Source organism: Aythya ferina, assembly GCF_964211825.1.
Source record: "Aythya ferina genome assembly, chromosome: 3".
Taxonomy (NCBI): Eukaryota; Metazoa; Chordata; class Aves; order Anseriformes; family Anatidae; genus Aythya; species Aythya ferina.
In genome coordinates this window covers 47,017,309-47,040,283 of record NC_140298.1, presented here as the reverse complement: position 1 = coordinate 47,040,283, position 22,975 = coordinate 47,017,309, and the positions used below count along the sequence as shown (strand labels likewise).

Genomic DNA, 22,975 nt, shown 5'->3' with positions numbered 1-22,975 from the left:
AAATTAACCTTACCAGACTTAGGTCAACCTTTGGAAGTACCCTCCACATCCTCCTCTTCCCTCTCCACTCCTGGGGTGAATTAGGAGAGAGGAAGAAGAGGTGTCTCGCTGAGTAAGGTTATGCCCAAGGGTTGCAGAGGTGGAGAACAGCTGGGAAACTGGGCCCCAGTCTGCAGGGTCAACAGGTTTCTGCCTTGTCTGCATCTGATGACTTGAGTTTTTTTTTCTTATTATTTATTATTTTTTATTTGGAAATATATGCAAACTCCTAAAGATGGAAAGGGAGATTTTAAAGGTACTAGCAAAGAAGAAGCATAGTGAGCTGCACAACTCTATGTATAATGCTTGTTTATGAGCATTATAAATTAGAGCACTGTCTGGGTTTGTTAACTAAGCTTAAGTGATCCTGTCATGGCAGGGCTGGGCACCTCACAAGGTAAGACTGACAGTCCTGGAAGCATTTGTTTTTTGCAGTGAGTAGCTCCAGTAACAGCTGCTGTATGTTTCCTCATCTTCCATTTCCTCCTCTCCCGCCCCAGGCTTATCTCGTTTGTTGTTCTAGTTTAGGCTTGATGTGCTTTCCCATTTCTTCTACTTTCTTTTAGTATGTTTTGACTTTTTTTTTTTTTTTTTTTTTTTTTAACTCCCACTTCCCCTTTCCCCTCCCCATATTGAAGTTGCTGCTGACAAGAGGTGCCAGCCTATTTAACAGCTGCCTGGAGATGAGCACTTGGAGGATACAGACAGCAGGTGCAGCATGGGTGGCAGTGTCGGATGCCAGCCGAGACACTGTTGGTGCATGGAGTACCTCCTCTCCTCAGCCTCCGTGTTCATTTGCCCCCTTGGCTGGGCTATCAAGAGCATGTCACGGATGATGCTTATTTTTGGAGTGGGGACCAAATGCTTCGGAGCTGAACATATTCCATATGTTTTCACACCTGAAAGCTTTTCAAGGAGAGATCTGAGATGTTTCCTTTTATGCGCATACATTGAACTTTCTTTGCTTGGCTTTAGATTTTTTTAACACATATGCTGATTGCTTCCAGTGCGTGCTTATAGAAACTGGAGACATTTGCATTCATAGTATAGGAGATGATGGGGACTTGACAGATACTTGATTTGAGTTGGCTTGTTATTTCTAGATCTGGCTTATTGCAGCCACAGTGCCTACTGCTGTATCTCTATTGATTGAAGACAGACATCCTGAGGGATAACTTTGTCTTCCCTTTCATTTAAAAAGGGAAAAAAAAAGCTTGTCTCCAGCTCTGCTACTTGTGAAGACAGAAACAAATATGTAATGCAAACTGTTTGGTAAGATTGAAGGAGTTTCACTGAGTTCTAAAAAGTGGTCATTTGTTCAGCCTGTCTTCTCTGCCCTTCTCTGAGGTGTCCTTGCCACCCACAGCCCTAGTGTCCAGAGGTGTACTGGGAAGGCTGTGGAAAAACAAGTGCTTGGCACTGCTTAGGTTAAACTAGTGAGGAAGGGTTGAAGAGAAACTGAAGGATAACTGATCCAAATTCAAAGCTTTGCCAGTTCCAAAGCAAAAAGGCACCTGACCTTCCCCTTATTTGTGTCCAACCGGGCAAACTCTGATTCCTGGGTTCAATACCTTTGGGAGAGTTTCCTTGGACCATAGCCCAAATGGCAGGTTTATGTTTGCATCTCTAGAGCTCCAGCATCCTGAAAGTTTCTCTGCTATTTCTTACATTGTTCCTAGCAGAGAAAAGCCCTGATTGTGTCTAATTGTCCAAGTAGAGGATGGAGAAAGGATGAACATGGGTATCTGTTGGCACCGAAGAACTTGCCTTTGTCACTACAGGAACCGAAGCAAAGACTCAGTTCCCATCCTTCGGCATTGACTCTCTTGACTGAAGCACTGGGACTGCTCTGGCTTCCCTGCTCTGGCACTTCTGGGTTTGACTGCCCTGAAAATGACCATGGCTTGTACAGGTAAAAATGGGCAAAACTAAAACTCTCTAGAGTAGGTAACAGCGGCAGTGCAAGGCTTCCAACAGGACATGTGGCACAGGCTAGTAGCCCAGGAATTTACCTCCAGCCTCTCTGTTTCACCTTGCCTGAGCCTCTGTGGGATTTCTGCTAGCAATACCCTTGTATCCTCACTTAAAGAAAGCATGGCTGAATTCTCAAAGTCATAGAGGATTCCTACAAATGCATGCCTTTCCTTCCTGGGATGTGAAGAAACTCTTTATATTTTGTACCTCATATCTGCAGCTCGTAGAAGTAAAAACGAGGCTAGGAGAAATGGCAAACATCACGCTTCAAGCCTGAAAAATCTGTGGTTGCCAAGGTACAAATCTCTTTGAAGTAACGTGCTTACTATGTTTCATTTAGCGAATTGATCTGGTGGCTTACATTCCTATGAAGCCACTGCCTCGCTTGCTCCTAGTTCCTGTCCCTCCCTCCCAGCCCCCAGAATATGGACCTGTCTAAGCAAGCTAAGCCCTATGCTGGAAGGAGACCTCTGCTCATTCCTGCAAAATGAGGAAAAATAAAAATCCTTGCTGAGCAGCAGCAAAAGAGCAATGTTGCTGCCTGGAATTGCGTCAGTAGCTCTGTGCTTATTAGGCCCTGTAACTGTTACCGCAGAGAAACAACTCACTGAGCCTGTTCAAAAGCCTACGGATTCCTTCTTGCATTAAGTTAATTAGTGAGAACTGAAAAAATCAGCAAATGTGTGAAAGAAAAGGATTAGGTATCTCATATCTTAGTAGCTCAGTGGAATTGCAAGGAAAAGGGATCCTACTCATCACTGATAAGAAATAAGTATTTTATTCTGCCTTTGTTTTTTAGCAAAATTCATCATGACTTTTCCTTGTTCGCAGACACAGAATATTTGGTTGCTGAGGCAGATTCGATAACAACTAAACCAGAGAAACTTGTGTCACCAGGTATTGCGTGGACACCATCTCATCTGAACCATTTGGGTGTACTTCTGGCTGAGAAGCACCATCCTCTAATTCCCTCCTGCACTTATTCCACTGTGAGAATATAGGGAGGAGAAAACCCACAAATGAACACACTCACTCCTCCCCAGCACTTAGCAGCACCAGGACAACAAGACAAACAGATGGAAGCCAATGCATCATCCACATGAAATCCCACCCTTTGTGAAAACATGCCAGCTGAAGAAGAGACAGGGTTCTTATTGGTGTTCTTTGCTGTGGATGACAAATGTGACTTTTCTTGGCTTAAAGTTAACTAGTGAATGCTTTGCTTTTTTTCCCCCACTTTGGGTGTGTGTTATCTTGGCCAGGTGATCTCTGAAATCTGGGATGTGAAAAATTGAGACTTTCCAGGGAAAGCTCCAAATGGTGTAAACTTGCTTCCTGTTGTGTCCTATGGGCAGGGTTGAATTTTGACCAGGAAGACTAGGAGTTCCTTACCAGCCTCTTGACTTGTATTTTACATGGACCAAATGCATTTCCATCCAGAGCTGCAGTGGCAGATTTTCCTCGCCTTGCTGATAGATTTCATGTTGTGATGCACAAAACTTGCTTTTGATGGGTATTGGGATCCCTCTCCCCTGCGAGCATTTCAGTTGTGACATTTGGAAGTATTACTTGGGAAGTCGCTCACCATCTGGGCCTCCAGCAGGCTCAGCACCTGCACAACTGGCGTCCCCTGGCCTCTCCCAGCAGTGAGCCATTGCTCCCCTGCAGCTGTCCCCTCCAGGTTCTCTACCTCAGCCTGTCAGCAGCTTCTCTGACAGCAGCCAGGTTAGTGGATCCTGGCCAGTCCTTTTTCCAAACCTACAAATGTGATGGCAGCTTTCTCTACTTGCAGTTAATGCTTGGTTTCCATCCCTTGCTATGAAGTGAGGAACGCTCCTGCAGCGTTTGCGGAGGCATAGATTTACCTGTACATCTCACCAGCCTGCTTATTGGTAACAAATCATCGCTTCTCATCTGCAAAACTCACAAGCCAAGAATTTCTCCAGCCTGAGCTTTGAGGGGACTGCTTATAGCTGCTTCCTTCCATTCTCAGCCACAGTGCAGGCTCACTGGGCCCATGCCAAAGGCTTTTACCCTCAGCTTCAGTATCTGCTCTGCTGTGCTCTGTATCTCCATCAGCAGTAAGCAGCCTGTTGAACCTCTTCCTCTGCTTTATCCTCTGTGGGGTCAGGAGCAAGTGATAAGGAGGAGGCCATCCTGCCAGGTCCATTCCCAGACAGCTCTGAAAGCGAGAGGCTGATCTCTCCACACAGCTGATGATGAGGCTGGATCTATCCCCCAACCTACATCTACACACACAGGCTGGTGCCAGCCTCAGCAGCCTGCTAGGACTTTAACGTGTTGTGGTAGCTCCCTCTCTCATTAAGCTCTGAAGGGCTTGTTATCTACCCCTTAACAAAGCTGGGGATCATTTGGCAGCTTTTGCTTCCTGGGCTCCTGAGATCTGGTAACAAGGGCCCAAGCAGAAAGAGCCAAAAGACTATAAAGCTTTATGCAAACACATGTATATGTCTATATATACACATGTATGTACAAAGCTTTAAATATATATGTGTATAGCTACTGAAGAAATCTTTGAATATATCACTCAGAAACCATCCAGATTTTAATACCACAGTAGAAAGCTGGATCAGCTCTACTGAAGCTAATGGAACAATGAATCAGATTAACGTCCCAATTTAATCAAGTTAAGAAGGATGGTTATATAAAGTCCAGTGTTTCAAAGTGTGCAATGTTTCTTTAAGTCTGTGAAACATTGCTGTTTAAAAATGTGATGCATAAAAATGTGATTTCTTTTCTAGCTGGTAAGAACCACTACTAGAGAGTTTAGTAACATGAATGGTATTTTTGGAAATAACTTTATATTTTAACTAAAGTAATATGTTGCTAGAAGACAGAGAATATGGAATGAATATTGGATTTCTCTCTCCAAGTTTTATGGTGAAGTATCATATGCTGAAAGGGTGGACAAACTATGGGAGTTCTAAATACCGCTAGCGATTCCATCTAGCTAGTCAGTTTATGTAAAATCATTGACCTTGATCTGAGGATAGACCTCTTTAACACAATCAATACAGGTGCAATCAGATAAGAACATTCTACTGTTTTATTAAAGTGCATCTAATTCAAAACTCAATAACTCTCACAAATCCTTAATCAGAGAAGACATCCTGGGAGGTATTTAGGTGAGTGATCTTATAACTCTTGCTCTCTCCTTGTTAGGATGGCATTTTACAAATAGACATGTCTGTTTCCTCTTTACCCTCTCTGCCATAATTCTTTCAGTGTACAGTTGTGTTGATTATCATGCATTTATCAAGTCTTTTCCCCCCTTCATTTATTTAGAGAGGTTGAGTCAAGTGACTGCTTCAGCTTACCTCTTCCCCCAGCGTCACTGTGCACCAGCATATAAATGCAAATGTGGCTCCCTTACTGGCATACTGAGCCCTGTGTTCCAGTCTGTGGCTTAGATGTGTTACCCTATAGGAGGTGCAGTGTTAATGCGTGCTGTCTAACTCGGGGTGGCCTGGGATAATGAAAGAAAGCAGTCCATGTGCAGCATTATGTGATATCCTAAGTAGAATGAAAGCCAAGGGCAATGACTGAATTATTAGAAATGATTTTAAATCAAAATGATACATACTGAATAAGACAAAATAAGCACATGGTAGAGAGCTCCAAGAGCACTGCTTACCATGAGGTAATTATTATTCTTTCCAGGTGATCCTCAGCATGTTTCTTGATAATGCAAAATAAATTGTAATTTGGAGCAGTTGAGCTGAAGGCTTTTTTTTATTTTTATTTTATTTTATTTTTTATTTTTAAATGTTCACATACAGCAGACTGAGGGCATTAGGTTTTTAATGTAATTGAAATAGCTGTACACACTTAGCTAGACCCCTGGCTCCTATCATTACACAAAACAGCATTTAGCCAGTCTATGAAATAAAATTGAGAAAAAAAATAAAATATGCTTTTAACTATATACAGCACAGAGAGGCTTAAGTGGCTGCAGGACTGCATGAGTCTCCTTTACACATCTCTGGTTGCAAGAGAGGAGGTCTGAATACTGGCTCTTCATGAGTCTTTGACTTGTGATTCTGCTACTTTTACTACTATACGAAGTGGGTCTACCCACTAGATGCAGGAATATCTCTGTCCACTAGTAGGAACAGGACAGTGTCCTTTCTGTGAAGGGCAGTGAACTCTAATTGGCTAAAGCAGTCTCATGTCTCAGTTCTGTACATCCTGAGATCCATCCAGGACACTGCTCTGGGAGCTGCTTTCCTTGGCACGTAAGACTTTTTATGGTGAGCCCAAACCTTTAGCTGACCCAAGACCAGTTTGTTTGGAAAGACTGTCCACACATGTTACACACAAGTCTAGATTGTATTCATCTAGACTCTAAAGTGTCTGATACAGTTTCAGAAAAAAAAAAACCTCCTTAGGTCAGAGCCTTAAAAACCTGTGTGCAGGAATGTGAGGTGAATCGGAGGAGAAGTGTCTATGGTATGCTGAAATGAAGGGATAAATGTGTAGCCAAGACATCTGAAAAAAATCACTGCCTCTTAGACTGTGAAAGCTGTAGTTAAGCAACTTTTGGGAATGGGTTCATTTTCAACAGCTAAGACAAGAAGATTTAAGCCAAAAAAAAAAAAAAAAAAAAAAAACCAAAAAAAAACAAATAATAAACTGGATGCAATTTTGTTATTTAACTATAAGAACAAGTAGCCAACCACTATGCAAAATATGCAGAAAGACAGTGGCTTTGTCAGCCAGATCAGGCCTGGGGAGATCACTCTAAAGGAGAAATTAATGTGATGCTTTCATCAAGCAGGGACTATTGACCCCAACAGAAGTGTTACTGCTTGAAAGGTGGTGACCTGAGCTAGATAGTTGTGGTGTGCTGTTTGAGGTTTCCTAGAGAGGAGCTGAATAAGGAGTGTGGCCTGGGCCAGCTGCTTCTGTTGTAAGGAGAGAGGTTGAAGGTGAGAAATGGGGAAGGACAGCGACCCAGGGAGCCTTTCTGAAGCAAGTTTGGTGCTGCTGCTGCAGTGGCTGAAGGAAGCAGAAGAAAAATGTTGATTCTTCTTGCCCAGCCAACACAATAGTCATTGTCATCGCACGTATTCTGTCCTTCCTTTCTATTTGAACCAACACCATGAATTTTCAGGGCTCTGGTGAAGGCAAAGCAGGACTGTTTCTGGCCACCTGCTAATCTAGACAACTGCTTGCTTGGCTTGTGCTTGTCCATAGCCTCCACATCCAGGAGCATGCTTGCTGCATGCTGTGAGGATGATGCAGTCATGCCAGGTACTCTCCAGTTAGCATGGTGCTGTTGTCTTAGCTTGCATCCTGAGGTCAGTGAAGTGTTAGCACTGTGTTGTGCAAGACCTAGTCACTCCATCAATAGCACCATATTCTCCACTAGGCCAAGCTGATTTATCGGATTTTATATGATGGCTTGAATTAAAGGTGTGATGAAAGTGGGTGATATTTTTGGTTGTTGTTGTTTTGGTTTGGTTTTGTTGTTTGGTTTTGAAATTACTCAACAGAGTTAATTAAACTCAAATATCTCTTTAAAACACAATTTCAAAATAAGATGTGCTTGATAGTAGAATAGCCAAATGTAAATCCATGCTAAGTACCTTGGCCTTTGCAACAAAAGACTTTGCTGATTCAAGTCATTACTTAAAAGCAAGGACCTTCACTGCTTCTGCAACACTGCAGTCTTCCAATAGCTACTATACCTGGCCTTATTGCTCTTCTTCCACAAGGCAAAAATAATACCCTCTTTTTATTTTGCAATCAGAAGAGATATCCTATCATCCTATCAAGGTGTTCTTGTGTGTTGCTGCTTTAATAAATTCATCCCCTGTCATTAGTGGAACAAAAATAAAATTAAAAATAATTTCTGCAGACTTCTGTGGTGCTGGGTTTGCAGTTCGAAAGCAGCCTCTTTTGTGGGGAGGGTGAGAAGTTGGTTTGTGGACATACACAACTCTTTAGATGAAGAGGTAAAAGAGAAAGTACTGTTTACTAATGCTAATGGGAGAAAGAACAGTGAGCAAGAGAGAGAAAAGCATTCCAGATGCTGCATTATGTCCACAATGATATGTAACACTTCCATATTAATCTAATAAAGCCATGGTCTGTGAGTAAGTTTTGTGCTTTTGCCAGACGGGTTTGGCTCGGAAGGATTCCCACACCCGGTGGAAAATAAGGATACAAGAGATCTAATTAAAAATGAGAGCTTGAGATGCACAACAAGACTTTAAACTCTTCTTGTATTTAATGGAATTTGCTGTGGTGCTAAAATAGTATTCCCCCCTGTCATTCTGACATGAAAAACATTAGTGAATATTTGATTTTACTGTGGAACAAATTATGGTAATAATGAGTCTTTGATAGGAAAAAAAAAAAAAGTGTTCAAACTGGTACAGTCTTATTTAAAATGTGCACGTTAAAAATAGAGCAGATACACAAAATGTTGTCTGCTGCTTCATCAACAGACTGTTATTTTATGAGATGCATGCCCTTTCAATGTAGTGCTTGACACTTAACATTTGCCTGTCTCAACCCCACTCTTATTGCGAACTCCATTCTTCTCTATATAATTTGGGCATTGGTAATGTATGAACAGTCAGGTTTCAGCTCCTACTCAGCAATTCAAAACTTCAAGGTCAGATGTCAGTGGGCAGAAAATCCTCCCTATATTTGCAGCTGATTCTCAGAATTAGACTTTATGGTATGAGCGAATGACCACATCCAGGGAAATAATATGTATACCCAGGCAACTGTTATTGCTGGATTTGTTGAACATATTTATTTTAATTTGTACTAATTCTCATGATGGTGGTTGAACAACAGGCAAGAAAGCAAGGAAGAGACTTTAGAGACTTTGCATAGAAGGATTTTTTTTTTTTTTTTATTTTTTTAATATAATGCAGTTAGCAATACACCCATTGCTAAAGTGGGTGATGTTACCATAAGTACTATAAAAATACAGATGCCTCCTGATATCTTTTTGTTTTTAATGTTGCAGCAATTTTAGAAATGTTGATGAAGAAACAGTTTCACCTTCTATCTGAGGATGAAGAGTCACAAACTCCCCAAATTCAGTTCTGGTAAGGAAAGCCTCCATGACCTTCAACAAATCCTTCAACTTCAACTTTCATTTATTCCTTGGTAAAATGAAAATAACACTGGGCTTGCAAGACTTATTAATGGGGAAGTTTCAATGAAGATAGGAGGCCCTGTGAACCACACTGAGATCAACAGAAAGACTGCCAGAGACCGCAGTCTCTCCACGCTTCATGGGAAGAAGCTAGAGGAGGAATGTGCCAGGCTAATGTCTCAACTGTATGTGTTGTTCCTGTCTTGGCACTCTATTTTCAGCAGATATCGCCCACTTTTCAGACTTCCCTGTCCCTTTTGTGTGTTTATAAATGGGACTTGAGAGAGGTGTGTGTGACATGGGGGTGAGCTACTTTTTGCTCTCATAAACTCCTCTTCATCATAATTCCCACTGTGTTGGCCTTTGTCAGAGGACACCTTCAGAAAACTCCATGGTGAACTTGGCTCAGCCTTTACAAATGTCAGCACAGAAAATACCACTATGTGTCTTTTGCTGGTTATGAATGAAGATTCCCTGAAGGTCATAGCTCAAAAACAAGGAATAGCTGGGTATTTCATCAGCAGGAGAGAATGATTTTGTTTTTTCTGTCTTTAAAAATTGAAAGAGTGTGTGTGTGTGTTCTGTAGCTTGGGTCACATTATGTTAAACAGAAATGTAGATATTACAGCAGGGTTACAGTTCTGCTGAAAATATTTGTAAGGTGAGTTTTACTCTAATTTTTGAGCTCGTGATTGCTCTCAATATCAGTGAGTTAATGACAAATGAATGTGAATGATGAATGTCAAATGAAAGATCTTTTCATTATATCTGGATTGGCTTAGTTTTATAAAAGCATCTTAAAAAAATAAAAATCTAACAGGGTATAAGCATGCATTTCTTTTCTGAGGATGCATCATATAAGCCCTTTGCACTCTATTGACTGATTAAATGAAAAAGGGCTGGGCCAGAGAAGATCTGAAATGGATTTCTGTCACTGAGCAAGCCTATTAAAATCACTCTATTTCATACAGCCAGCAGCATGATGTTTAAAGTGAATTTTGTTGGTAGTGTGGGTCACAGTGGGGCAGGCTTGCCAGCTTACGCAGCACACAAATACAGGCTAAGGAAAACAATAAATGTGAACTGTCAGGAGATCTTATGAAGAATTTGCACAAGATCTCCCTCTTATATAGGACAGAGAAAGGAAATACCTCACAATCAAAGGTTCCGCTATCTTCATGGTTAGCTGCTGTCCCAGCCAAAAATGTAGGACACATTTAATATGATCTTGCAGTATAATGTAATCAGACTGTCTGAGGGATATCTTATGCTACTCTGATAGTCAACAATCAAGTGTGGTCAAGGACAGTCAAATTGTTTTATTGCACATAACTTGGCAAAGGCTAAGGAAAAACGTGTATGAATTTAATGGCTCAAAGCTTTTATTACTTACCCAATAGGTGATTTTTAAAATGTACTTCCTTGCCTTCATGTCAAATGCAAAGTGAAATGGATGGCTTTAAAAATCATTAGTTGGAGAGAGAGGGAGAAAGAAGAGCATTCCTCTGATGTCAGCCTGCAAATTGCTCTAAAGAAGAACTGAAGGCCAACAGAGAAAGTCCTAGAAGCCTCAGGAGAGCTGTAAAGAGTGACACTACAGGACACACATCAATCCACGTCCAATAGCCCTGAGATAAAGGACTGGCCTATGGAAATGTTAGTAACCACACAACTAGAGAACAGACTTTTGCCTGTAAGACTGCAAGCTCTTTAACAGGGCATCGAGAAAAATCTTGCTTAGACAACCATGTTGTAGAGGTACTCTAGATCTTCTGCCTGTCTCTAATCTCCCATAATGGAGAGAATTCTACAGAAACAACTCAGGAAACAAAGGATTTTGCACAATTCATCCATAAGAATGAGAACACACATTTTATTTAGAGGAGATATAACACTTTTGGGGAAATGCACTCCCATTCTATGGAATGGAAGTAGTTTTCCAAAATCATCAAAGGTTTGTTAAAAAGGGTGTAAGAATCAAGCCAGAATTAATTTTTGTCTTAATTACAAAGCCCAGGATACAACGCTAATAAAGTCAAACTTTAACAACTGATTTAATCTTTATTACAATTCTGCTAGTGTAATAAAAATAGGAATAATGTTGAAATTAAAATTTAGAAATAATTATTTATTGACCACTGTTCTGCACCTCTGAAGCAGTCACAAATATTCCACCTTACGTATGTCACATAGTCATGCTGGGAGTGGCCTGAAAATTCTTTTGACTATCCACTGGAACATCTACAGGTTTATTTTGTTCATTTGAGATGTTAATAAATGTGAATGGCAAGAGTACAGCCACACAGAATGATTTAAATGGGAGGCCATAACTGGTATGATACAATTCATGCATTAGTGCCACACAGTCTCTTGTCAACTGTGGGCAACTAAAACTTGACTTTAATTTCTATTTCAAAAGGTCACAGAGCTGGTGCTCAGCCTAAGAGAAGAGTTGCCATTGACTCAATGTGAGTTGAAAAGACGGAACTTCATCAGCTGGAACTACATCAGTGGAAACAACCTTGCTTTTCCAAAGGTGGTCTGATGTTTAAACACAAACTCCAATCCACTGCATCTTGCAAAACTTCACAAGGTCGTGCTGAGGAGCAGAAAGGCTCCTCAGCAATGAATCCTCCACAGAATTTTGTGGAGGTGACCACCATCTTCAGAATGTGCACAGATGCATAAGATTGACGGAAGTGAGGCGACCTGTGATTTGTCCTGGAGGTATACTGAGAAAAGACAGGAACACTGAAGAGTGAGTTGTACTCTAATGATTTATTATTTTTTTATTATTATTTTTTTGCTGGATTGTCTGTGAATTTTTTCTCTAGCTTGACATCTTTCATATGGTTCTCATAAATTTACACCATACAGTTAAAGTTCTTTATGGAGTTAAAATTTAAGGCAAGATAGAAATATTTTAAAATGCTTTATAACGACACATTAGAACCGTAGCAAATCCCTTGATAGCCTAAATGGACAGAAACATTCTAGAGTACAAATGAGTTAGAGATTAATTCATAGTAGCTTGTAAAGGCTTGGGGAATTCTTTATGTTAGAAATGGCATTACAGCAGGAACAATCTCTTGGACGAGAGAAACATTCTCTCTTCACTTCTTGTCATTCCCCGGAATGAGTGTTTATGGGTGGAAATCTGCCTTGATTCACTGTCCACCCTGTTTCAGCCTTTTTATTGTCAAAGAGGTTGGAGAAGGTGAAGGATATCCCTCTGTCTACCACAAGCCTTGGAGAACATATCATAAAAAAAAAAAAAAAAAAAAAAAAAAAAAAAAAAAGCCTCTTCAGCTATGAAAAGTGAACAATATATCCCATTATAATTAGAGCTAGGAAAGCATGCTATATGTGCTATACTTGAAATGAAATCAGGAAGCAGATTTACTGCTTCTGTAGAAAGAACACAACTTATACTTGAGCAAATCCATGCTCAAGTAACCAAAAAAGAGCTTCTATAAGGTGTTGTTGTCAGAGAATCTTTAATTCTCCTTCCATCACCAGTGATTTGTAAAAGAGCAGCAGAAAGACAGCAGTTTCAGTGAACATGCAGATGCCTCCTCTTCCTACAAGTAATCAGTGAAGGCTGGAAGTGGTATTTCCCCAGGGGAATCATCACTTTTTTTTTTTTTTTTTTTTTTCGACTGTAGAACTCTATGAAATAGCCCTTACCTTTTGCAGTATTTCCTTGGGTTGAGAGGCTCCAGGTTGAGAAAGTCCTTGTTCTTTGCATGCTTGACACATTGGGATTGTTTCACTTTTGTGGTGGGTTTGTCTCAGCAAACAGCTGAACTCCCACTCAGCTGCTCATTCACAAGCCCTCCTCAGCAGTGCAGGTGAGCTAATAGGATAGCAAAGCTCATAGGTTGAGATAAAGACAAGGAGATTGCTTACAAGTTACTGTTGCAAGTGAAACAGATTTGACTTGGGAAAAAATAATTTATTGCCAATAGATTCTGGTAGTGAAACGCAAAGATAATTATAACATCTTTCCTCCACTTCTGCCAGGCCCAGCTTCACTCCTTCACTCCAGAATGTTCCACTAACCCTACTCTGAGTGGCACGGGGGTTGGGGGGAGCAGCTACAGTCAGAGAATAGAAATTTAGATTTTTTTCTCTCCTGGTCTGTTCCTCTTGTACTTTTCCCTTGCTCCAATGTGGGCTCTTCTCACGTGCTCCAGTTTTTTCAGGAACATCTGTTCCATCATGGAGCACTACCTCCTCCTCTGACCTTGGCATTCCTTACACCATTTCTCACTCTTTTTTATTCCCTCCTCCTCATCTTTCTCTGGTGTTTTTACTATTTCTTAGATGCGTTTTCACAGACATGCCACCAGCACTGATGGTGGGCTCAGCTGTGTTCTCTAGCAGTTCCACTGGAGATGGCTGTGTCCAGCATGGGGCAGCACCTGGTCCCTTTTCACAGAAGCCACCCCAGCAACACTCCCCACTGTCAAAACCTTGCCATGTATGCCCAACACAGCTTTTCTAACAATAAAGTGAGGCAAATATTTGACGGTGTGCTTTGACCTGCAAGCTTTGGAAAAACAGGTATTTTGGCTCACTGCACAGAGATTGCAAGGATTCTTTATGATAAATTGGAAAACCTTTTGGACCTCTTAACTAAGTCCATTTAATTTATATTCCTGTTCAGTTCAAAGCACTCACCCATTCATGCAGCTTGCACCCCAGATCCAACCATGGTATATGAGAGCTTTTGTTTGTTCTAGAGCCCTGGGGACTGCGGCAGAGGGCACATAGCTGGGCTTTTTGGCAGTCCTATCCAAAAGCACTCCCTAATTTTCTTCCTGAAAGAAATACAGAGCTTTTTTCTTGAAAACAGTGTTGCACAAGCACCCTTGGGTGATCATTATAGCTTCCGGATGAATATCCCATTCTGAGCATTAATGACCCAACCAGACGGTGCTGGTCCCCTTGAATCAGTGGGAGAACAACCAGCAGGCAGCTGGTGAAAGAGCTGCTGGGAGGTGAGCATAGGAGCTCCTGCCTCAGCATTTTCTTTGTGAAGATTAAAGGTGCAAGTGTGTCAATCATCAGTGTGAAAAGGCTGTCAGAGTTCAGTATTTTTAGCTCTTTAGCAGATTATCTCTTTTATTTTTAGAGGTAACAATAGTTCCTGGGTTAAGAGGGAGACAAAAGCCTCATTAGTTTTGGAATTTCAGATGAACTCAGTAAGGCACTGAGGAGATTTTTTTCCATAGGAACCTGCAAAGTTGCTTAAAGGATGCTGTGAAAAACCAGGGAAAGCCTCCTGCTTAAGGGTCTCTATGCTAATGATATACAAATATAAGCTGCCTCAGCTGGCCGTGAAGCAGCCTGGGAGCGTGCTCTTCCCCAGCCGGTGCAGCAGCAGCCCCTCTCTGTAGAGGGTGGAGGTGGTTTCTAAAACCACAGTGTTTCAGAGATGGAGGATTAGAAAAGTCAAGTAGTCCTGCTGAATCCCATGCTTATGAAGAAGTTGAATTCAAGGGCTATGACTGCAAGGCCTTATGCTGTCTGGACAGACTGCCCCTCACTAAAAGCTCATGTAGCTTAGAGAACTGAAATGGTGTTGCAGGACCTCTGCTTCTTGTGGCCTGCAGGACTATTCCTGCAGGCAACAGCAGTTTTACATGTCCCACTCACAAAACAAAAAATGCAAATATATTTGTAGTTTGGTCAAAATCAAAGCTAAATGTAAAAGTGTATGAACTTTTTGTTGTCATTTTCTTCCTTTTTCCCCAGTCAAGGCCTTGCTAAAGTGATGTCAACTCCTAGTTCTCCAGCACTCCTTCAGCTCTATTTTTCCTGGTTTTGTCTGTTAGATGTTTTTGTTTGTTTGTTTGTTTGTTTCTTTTTTTTTCCTCCAGGATATGATAAACTGATACACTTTTTAGCAGACAGTCTATATCAGGAGACTGTGTCTTGACCATGACTGTGTTTTGCAACTGGGAGTCACTTTTTCTTTGAAGTGAAAGCTTTTGTGTTGAAGCTCTCTATACTTACAATGAAGCTCATTATAGCTGTTTAATACTCATCCAGCAGACCCTGAATATACCCATGAAACAAATGTTGCTCCAAGTGAGAGCACTCGGGACAGACAAGATCAGGCACCTTGACCTTGGAATCCACTTGGGAATTTTACATTCTCATGTGGCATTTTGCCCTGTTTCATCCTCCCCTTCCTGTCTCAGGGAAGCTTTTTGCAGGAACTCCGTCTGCTGGCTTTCCTTTGCTGTATTGCTGCTGAAAATTTCCTCCTTTGCACTTTCTGTAAATGTGCAAAATGGAAAGAAAAGAAGGATGAAAAAGTATATTGGAATCATACTGAGCACATTTCTTTTGAAAGTCTAATTTATAAAAATGAGTACATATAATTTTGCAATTATAAATATGTGAAATAAATGCATTAGTTAAGAAGTTATGCTTTCAAAAGTGCTAATTATTAACCAAACACATTTTATGGTGTTTTAATGAGCACTTTTTCATATCATATTAATATCCATTAGCTATACTCATACTAGTAATGCTAATAATGTGCAAAGCCATTAGTTAGCTACAAAGTCAATAATGGATGATAGTGATTCCAAGCTTGCGCTACACTAAAATGTTCTTACTTTGCTTGGTACAGTGGGACAGTTAAGCTGGACTTTCTCCTGGCTATTCTGTGTGAAGGTGTTCACCAGGGTCACCTGGGTGACTCTGGGGTCCATTGTTGAGGACCTATGAATCAAAACATGCATAGTGCTCCACCCCTGTCTCCTAGACAGCAGAAGTCTACAAAGACTATTACACTACTCAGGAGGGTTCTGGACATTTCTGTTCCTGGACTCTATCTCAAATGCCTTCTAGACTTCTTCATTATTAAATTCTTATTAAGAAGTTTCAGCAACGTTTCTTAGCTGAGGTGTTTTTAAAGATAACTCTTCTATATTTCTTCTGATATGTTATCTGAATGGATATTCAAACAGATTATCCTGTTATTTGTCCTTTGAAAACATTTGCTGTTATTTTGCCAAATACATCTATAAGATATTATCATTGTTTGGGTGGTGGATTGAACAAGAAATGGTTATGTGGAGAAATTCCAGCTGAAGTTGCACTACAACTTACAGCCACATTATATTGCTTGCTTTAGAAAAACATTTATAAGCTTATTTGCAAGTAAAATATTTTATTATACTAATATCAGGAACATTTTATGCTACTAGTAAAATCTGTATATTGTTTTAGAGACTGTTCCTAGATTGTAAAACTAACCATATATCTTGTAAATCAACAGAGAGAAGAAGCCTTAGTGGTTGTCTGAGATATTAAGCATACAGATTTTAATAATAGTGTGTTCCTGTTTAATTTTTAATTTATTTAACTACAAGGTTTATTCTAATTTAAGGCCTACAAAACGCAAACACAGAAAACTTCTCCAAGAACTTTAATACAGCAGACATATATTTAACTCCCTGCACAGCATCTTCCATCTGCTTTATTTTCTTTTGCAGGGTGTTAGCTTTTGGGAATAAAATGCTCTTGGCTCAAAAAATGAACTCTCAGTCCACATGTTCATGAAATGGATTAAGCTCACTGTAGTGCTGATTCACTGTAATTAGATGTAAGATTGATGCATACAGAAGAAACTGTTCCATGTATCTCATCCATCTCTGGTACCACCTCTTCAATCTCTTTACCAGCTTTGATTTTTCCCTAGTAATCCAATGCATACCTACTGCACAGGTGAGATTTTCTTTCAGTGAAAGATCAAGATGGGATGAGCAAAGTGGAAAGGACAGATTAAAATCTCTTAACTTGATGAAAGCAACGGTAGGAAAGGATTTAGCTCCAAACTTGTGTGATGGCTTCTTATTCTTTCAGCAGGGAAAACCCACCATCAGCAGGAAAATGGAGCAGATGAGAACAGCCTGTGCTGTATCCTCTATGGCCAAAAGTAGTGGTAGGTCTAGCACCCAAAGATGGTCATGTGTAGCTGTTCATCTCCCCTCAGGTGGCTTTAAATCTGGTGGGAAGGTACTCTGCCCTGTGTCTTGTTGCCTTTGATGCCAGCATAGGGGAGCTGATTTCCCTTTCAGGTGTCGAAGTAATGCTGTTCCTGTGAAGCCAGTGCTCTTGCTCTTCTCCCTGTTCCAGGCCATGATGTGAGGGCTGACTGATTCTGGGACTTCCACTGAGAGTGGGGATTTGGGGCCAGGAGTGCCCTTAAGAAAGATAGAAACATTATGCAGCACAATTAGGGAGTCAAAGCCTGCTATAGATCTGCAGAGGCTTGGTAAGGCATGAATCCTTACCAAAGTGAACTAAATCAGAAGTAACTCCATTAGAGCAAGCAGATTAAAAACTGTGTGAAGGAGATCAGAAGCAGGCCCCATGTGGGAAAATACAAAGCACTTCAGATAATTGTGTGGAGAGCAGGGAGCAGAAAAAGGTAATATCCTGCCTGACAGAAATCTTGATAACCTGGAAAACTAGGTGAAAGCTGGGAATGTAAACATCCTGTCTTGGGAAAATATATATAAAAATTAAAAAAAAAAATCAAGAGCAACAAAAAACACACAGGAAAACAAACAATCTCTTGACATTTATGAAAGGCTTGATCTCCTAATGAAATTAAAGACTGAAAAAAAAACTAGCATATCTGAATAATTCTCGCAGGGACCCCCTGGGGAAGGAAGACAACTCTGAAAGCAGCATAAAAGCAATCCTCCCCATGGTGCATGAGGGGGGCATTCCAGGCTTTGAAAGCTGAACTGGAGGAGGCACCTAGAAGGACAATAACAACTTTTTATTCCTTCCTGTCATGTCAGCGATCTAGACCCATAGGAAAAAGAAAATATTCCTGAAAAGTACTCCTATAGAAGAAGGAGCAATGGCATTAATCTCATATAGATCAAGGGAATGATTCAGAAACACAAGGCAAGTATCATGGGGTTTAGATTCTAGAAACAAATTCTTCTTTGAGAAAGAGACACTCAAACTGGGCTTAATCCACAGTACTGCCACTCAGGGACCGACTGTAATCTGTTTAGGCCCATATCTTGGATTTACAAGTACCGGAATCAAATACTGACAGCACTCAGTAGTGCATAATTAAATTCTTACTCCCCTCTGAAGTCATTGGCAAAAATTCTACTGACTTCAATAGTGCTGGATTAAGCTTTCACTGAATGTCGTGAGAATTTGGAAAGTGAAGTTGATCCAAATTTTACAAATGGTTCCTTGTCTTTATTGTGGATCAAACCAAAACCATAACCTAAACAAACAAACAAGAGTTCACTGTGAATGAAATAAGGGTAAGGATTCATATTGTGTGTTCTGAATGCTTTTCCAGAAGATATTCAAAACTGAGTCACTTGGGGGACTACAGCAATTATAAGAATTGTGTAAATATCACATAGCAAAAAATATTCCTTGGTTAGCCTGCTCTTTTTGGCACAATCCATCTGGCAGAAACTTATACATTTATTTTGTTGTTGTTGCTCAAAACCTCCTGGTGAGTAATTCTTGCTCTGCAGATGGTATATGATGTAGATGATTCTTTAAGTCCAATTTCAAGCTGTAGCTCTGTGGTTTGTCACAGTGTTTTGCTGTAGTCTGATGGCAGGAACTTTCAGAAGCCAATTTCCAGTGTTAATTTTGAAATAAATCCCATTGCTTTTCGGTAAATTCTTCATTACTAATCTACAATTTAAAACTGTAGAGAAACTGGAGTGCCTGAATATGCAGAAGTTCTTCCCTTCTTCTCTCCCAACCTGCAACTACGCCATGTGGGCCAAGGTTGCTGAAGCTTGTGAAAATGGTTACGCCACAGAAGTTTTCTCCCTTCCTTCCTTGTATCATTTCATTTTACTATAAAGCAAGAGCAAAACAAATTTGCTACACTAGACTATACTTACATGGAAATAGTAAGCATATTCAGACCATTAATAAACCAGAAATTTGCAGAATGGAAGGTGACCTGAATTTCCCTTGATGTCTTAGAGGATTATTCTGGCACTCACTGGATAAATGTTTGTCAATACATGTTATTCCCAAAGCTCAATGCCTTTGTGATAGCAATAACCTCTTGTCCTTGCTGAAGTTGCCTTAGGATCTGAATGCAATTCCCTTCTCTTTAGGGAAGATGAAGGGTCTATTTCTTTAGGGAAGCAACAGCTGGGAGAAACTGGTTGCCCAATTGACAGAAGTTGTTCTTGCTCTGATATACCACGTGAGATGACAGGCTTTCTGCTCTTACCAGTTGAACTATATCGGTAACACTCCATCCTTCAGTCCTATCTTTGAGATGTCAACATTTTTCTTTGGCTTTAGTAGTGACATAATGGGCTAAGTAGGGCTTAAACAGATACTGCATTTCTACAGGGATACCAGAATAGGACTGCAACTGCTGTGATCACTCACCAGCATGCCAGACCTGGACTGCCCTTCTCTGGCTACACACTTTCTGTCCTGTCCCCTGATGCCCTAATATTCTCAACACTCCTTCTCTTGGACAAAAGGAGTTGTCCTCTTCTGCCTCTGCTATGCCCTAGTCTCCTTTTGCCTCTGCCCCTACCCACCACAGTCCAAGGGTTCCTGGTACACATCTACAGTATGTGGTCAAGGTCTTGGTGAATATAATTATGCTTTTCCGATACTTATCACTAAACATTATTATCTGTATGTTGTTTGTCAGTGATTTTTGATTACACATGAGGATTTGAAAACATGCATGTGGGCAAAATGTTTCTACTTTATATGTTTTGCTTTCTGAGATGTTTTATACTTGTTTTTATTGCTATTACATTTCCACAGCTTTCTGGCAGGTCTTTTCCAACAAGTGTGGGAGTTTTACCTATCAGATTGCACTGGCAAAGAAAATCTATCTTTTCAAATATTTATGGAAATAAAATAATAATGCTATTATCTACACTCTTGATTACCAAGATTATCTTATTGTATATCTACAGATCCTCTAGATAGGCAGATTATGTGATCAGAAAGTTCTTACTGGGCCCCAGGCTCAGAATGCACATTAAAGCAGATCAAGCCTGCTTTAATTCATGTGCTGCTTTGCAAATGCTCCTGCTCTTTCTCATGAGAATTTCTGAAACATGCTATTGATTTGAGGCCCAATGCAGTACCCACTGAGGTGGTTGGACAGCCATTGACTTTGATGGACAATAAATGTTCTGTCTTGGAGCAACAATGTGTAAAGAAAGATGCATTTCACTCTTCTGGGGCTAGAAGCATCTCCGTCTTTCATATATGTTGATGGACATTGGTTATCTCACTTCTATTTTTTAATGTTGTTAACAAATGCCTTTAGAATCTAGTGAGCTTGTCTCTTTAGGTATACATAAATCTCAGGTATTTAAGGGAGCATATGAAAAACCAAACCGTGTCTCAGAAAATAGAAAGGAACTGGAATGACTTCCGTGGCTGACTGAACAGTTTTAAGGCAGGTAATAGGACTTGCTTACAGAGTGTGTTTCTAAGAAGCTGATGCCTCTTCATGGCTCAGCTACCATGTAGCAGTTTGAGAAGTGAATAAGTAAACCATCCTCCAAATGTGCTTAGGTCATCAATAGATTTTTAAGAGGCTTGATTGCTTTTTGACTAGGACATGTATCCTGAATCTCTTAATCTTTTTGATAAGGTTTGTTTATAGAATTGATAATCATAGTAATTCAGAAAAGATCTTCTTTACAATTAATGATGGGGACAGAACTGAAGTTTCATCCATGCTGAAATACCACGATCTTAAAAGTTTCTTTCCTACTTACTATATTTCTGAACATGCCTGTGGCTCCTACTCTCTCTTTGTGTTGGCAAATAACTGAGCTAGAAGTCAGGAAACGTGAAGTTCAGTAGTGGAGAGTGCTATGGGGTAGGAATGAGATTTTTATATTGAGTCTGAGAAAATTAAAGGCAGGAGAGATGTGGAAAGGTCTTTTTACTTAAAAATACCAAAGAATATGAAGATTGTGACTGGTAACAGAGAATTAGAAGAGAATAGGTGAGTAGACAAGGTGCCTAGGAAGAAACAGTGGGATTAGAAGCAAAAGCTGAGGAAAAAAGGTGCTATGTGTGTGTGAAAAATATTGTTGCATCTCATAAACAGGGGCAGAAAATATGAATTTAAAATTAAAGCATAAGAAATCAGTGAAAAGGGGCTGCAGAAAGTTGTGGCAACAAAGGAAAAATGAGAGTACGGTGACTTTGGTAGCAGTGTTTTGAAAAGATTAGGTCCTAGTGATTTCATAGGGTAATACTCCTTTCCTCACCCCTTCTCTTGTTTCACAGGGAAGAGGAGGAGGGTAATCTGTCATTTATTTATATTTAAAATGTAACTATCCCACGTGTGAGATGGAAGTGAGAGCTGTTTGGATCCAGAGTCTGCCACAAGTAGTCCTATGAGAAACCCTCTACTTGTCAGGCCTCTAATATTATACTGTGACAACTCTATGCCATGACATTCTAATCTTCCCTGGGACCCAGAGACTGGCCCAGTTACAAGGCCAAGCTGCCTGGTTTCATTTGGTCTTCCCTGCACCAGCTTTAAGCACAGGATTGGTGCTGCGAAGCAGAGATGCGCTTGTGTGACTACAACCACAGAGCAAAAACACAGCCTTTTGAAATAGCTTGCACATGTCCTTTTGGTTGTCTGCTAGTTGTGCTGGCCCAAATATAAGGAATGTACCTTCCAAAAATATTATCTTGGAGGCAGACAGCAGTGTACTCTCTCAAGGGCAAAGCTGAGAAGCAAAAGAGAGAACTGTTGAGCAAAACTCTTCTTTTTGTTTTTAATTTAAGGAAGGCTCATTTGGTTAAGCTTGGGCTGGATGGCTTTCAAATGCAAATCCTTCAGACTACTTTCAGCGAACCTGATATCGTCTTTGAGTCAGACTAGTCTCTTAAAATGCAGCAGGACCAAAAAAGGACTTGTGATTAAGGAGACTGCACATCCTTGGTGTCCTGGAAGCATTCCAGGGTATGAGATGATATTTCAGTCCTTTGCATTCCTAAGAATGTCCTTTTGTCCCATGAAAGGCTGACATCTTCCTGTGTCATAACGAAAGGATGAGCCAGAGAGGGAGGTGTCTGTCTAATGAATCAATCCAGAGACCAACTAACAGGCTCCTGGTAGGCTGGCTGACTGTTGCTTTTCTGGGCTCTGAAATGAAGGGGTGTCAGGGCACTGATGCTAATCCCTGTCCTCTGGCTGCCCCCTGTTGGCTGATCTGCCCAGTCTGCAGTGGACCTGGAGTCCTCCGTGCCTTGCAGTGTTTGCAAGGGCTGGGCACAAAGGGAAAAGAAGTTTAAGGAAAAAAGTTTGAAATAAAGTGGCTAGATTTTTTTTTTTTTTTAATTCTTCCTCTTCCAATACCTTCTGTATGGTTTAAGTCTTAAATGGTTATGAACACGCAATTAACTTTTGGGATGCTGTGCTGGAAGCTGGCAGCTACTTTCATTTCTGGTTCGTATTTTATTTCAGTGGTTTTCTCACACACAAAACATCCAGTGCCAAAATTGTTGCTAACTTTATAAAGACAAGATGGCTACACCTTGTAAAAATCACCTTTGCATGAAACAACTAAATCCAAAATTCCAGATAAGTAAACACCCTCAGTTTAGGTAAAGTATATGGAATTGTGAATGCCAGAAGCTCTTCCCTCTGCTACTCAAGTATAAGTTGCACTGCAGCACGTAAGAACTCCAGCTAGCTAACTGAGGGCAGAATTGAGGCGTTTCTGCTGGAAAGTAGTTGGAAAAGATATGACATTATTCTGCCACAGTAACTTATCTCCCCATAGATCC

The 22,975-nt window shown here is 40.5% G+C and overlaps 2 long non-coding RNA genes across 2 annotated transcripts in view; one reads left to right on the top strand and one right to left on the bottom strand.

Annotated features, from left to right (window-relative positions):
• The window catches only part of LOC311433663, a 216,064-nt gene extending 204,255 nt beyond the window's left edge, over nt 1–11,809 (top strand). The window contains exons 13-15 of the long non-coding RNA XR_014690883.1: nt 678–5,159; nt 9,020–9,101; nt 10,552–11,809. This is a non-coding gene — a long non-coding RNA (uncharacterized lncRNA). The remainder of the gene's footprint in view (nt 1–677; nt 5,160–9,019; nt 9,102–10,551) is intronic.
• LOC311433666 lies at nt 11,005–13,034 on the bottom strand. Its single transcript, XR_014690886.1, has 2 exons — nt 12,839–13,034; nt 11,005–11,883 (listed from the first exon to the last, which is right to left on the bottom strand). It is a non-coding gene; the product is annotated as an uncharacterized lncRNA (long non-coding RNA).
• Between the last annotated feature and the right edge of the window lie 9,941 nt (nt 13,035–22,975).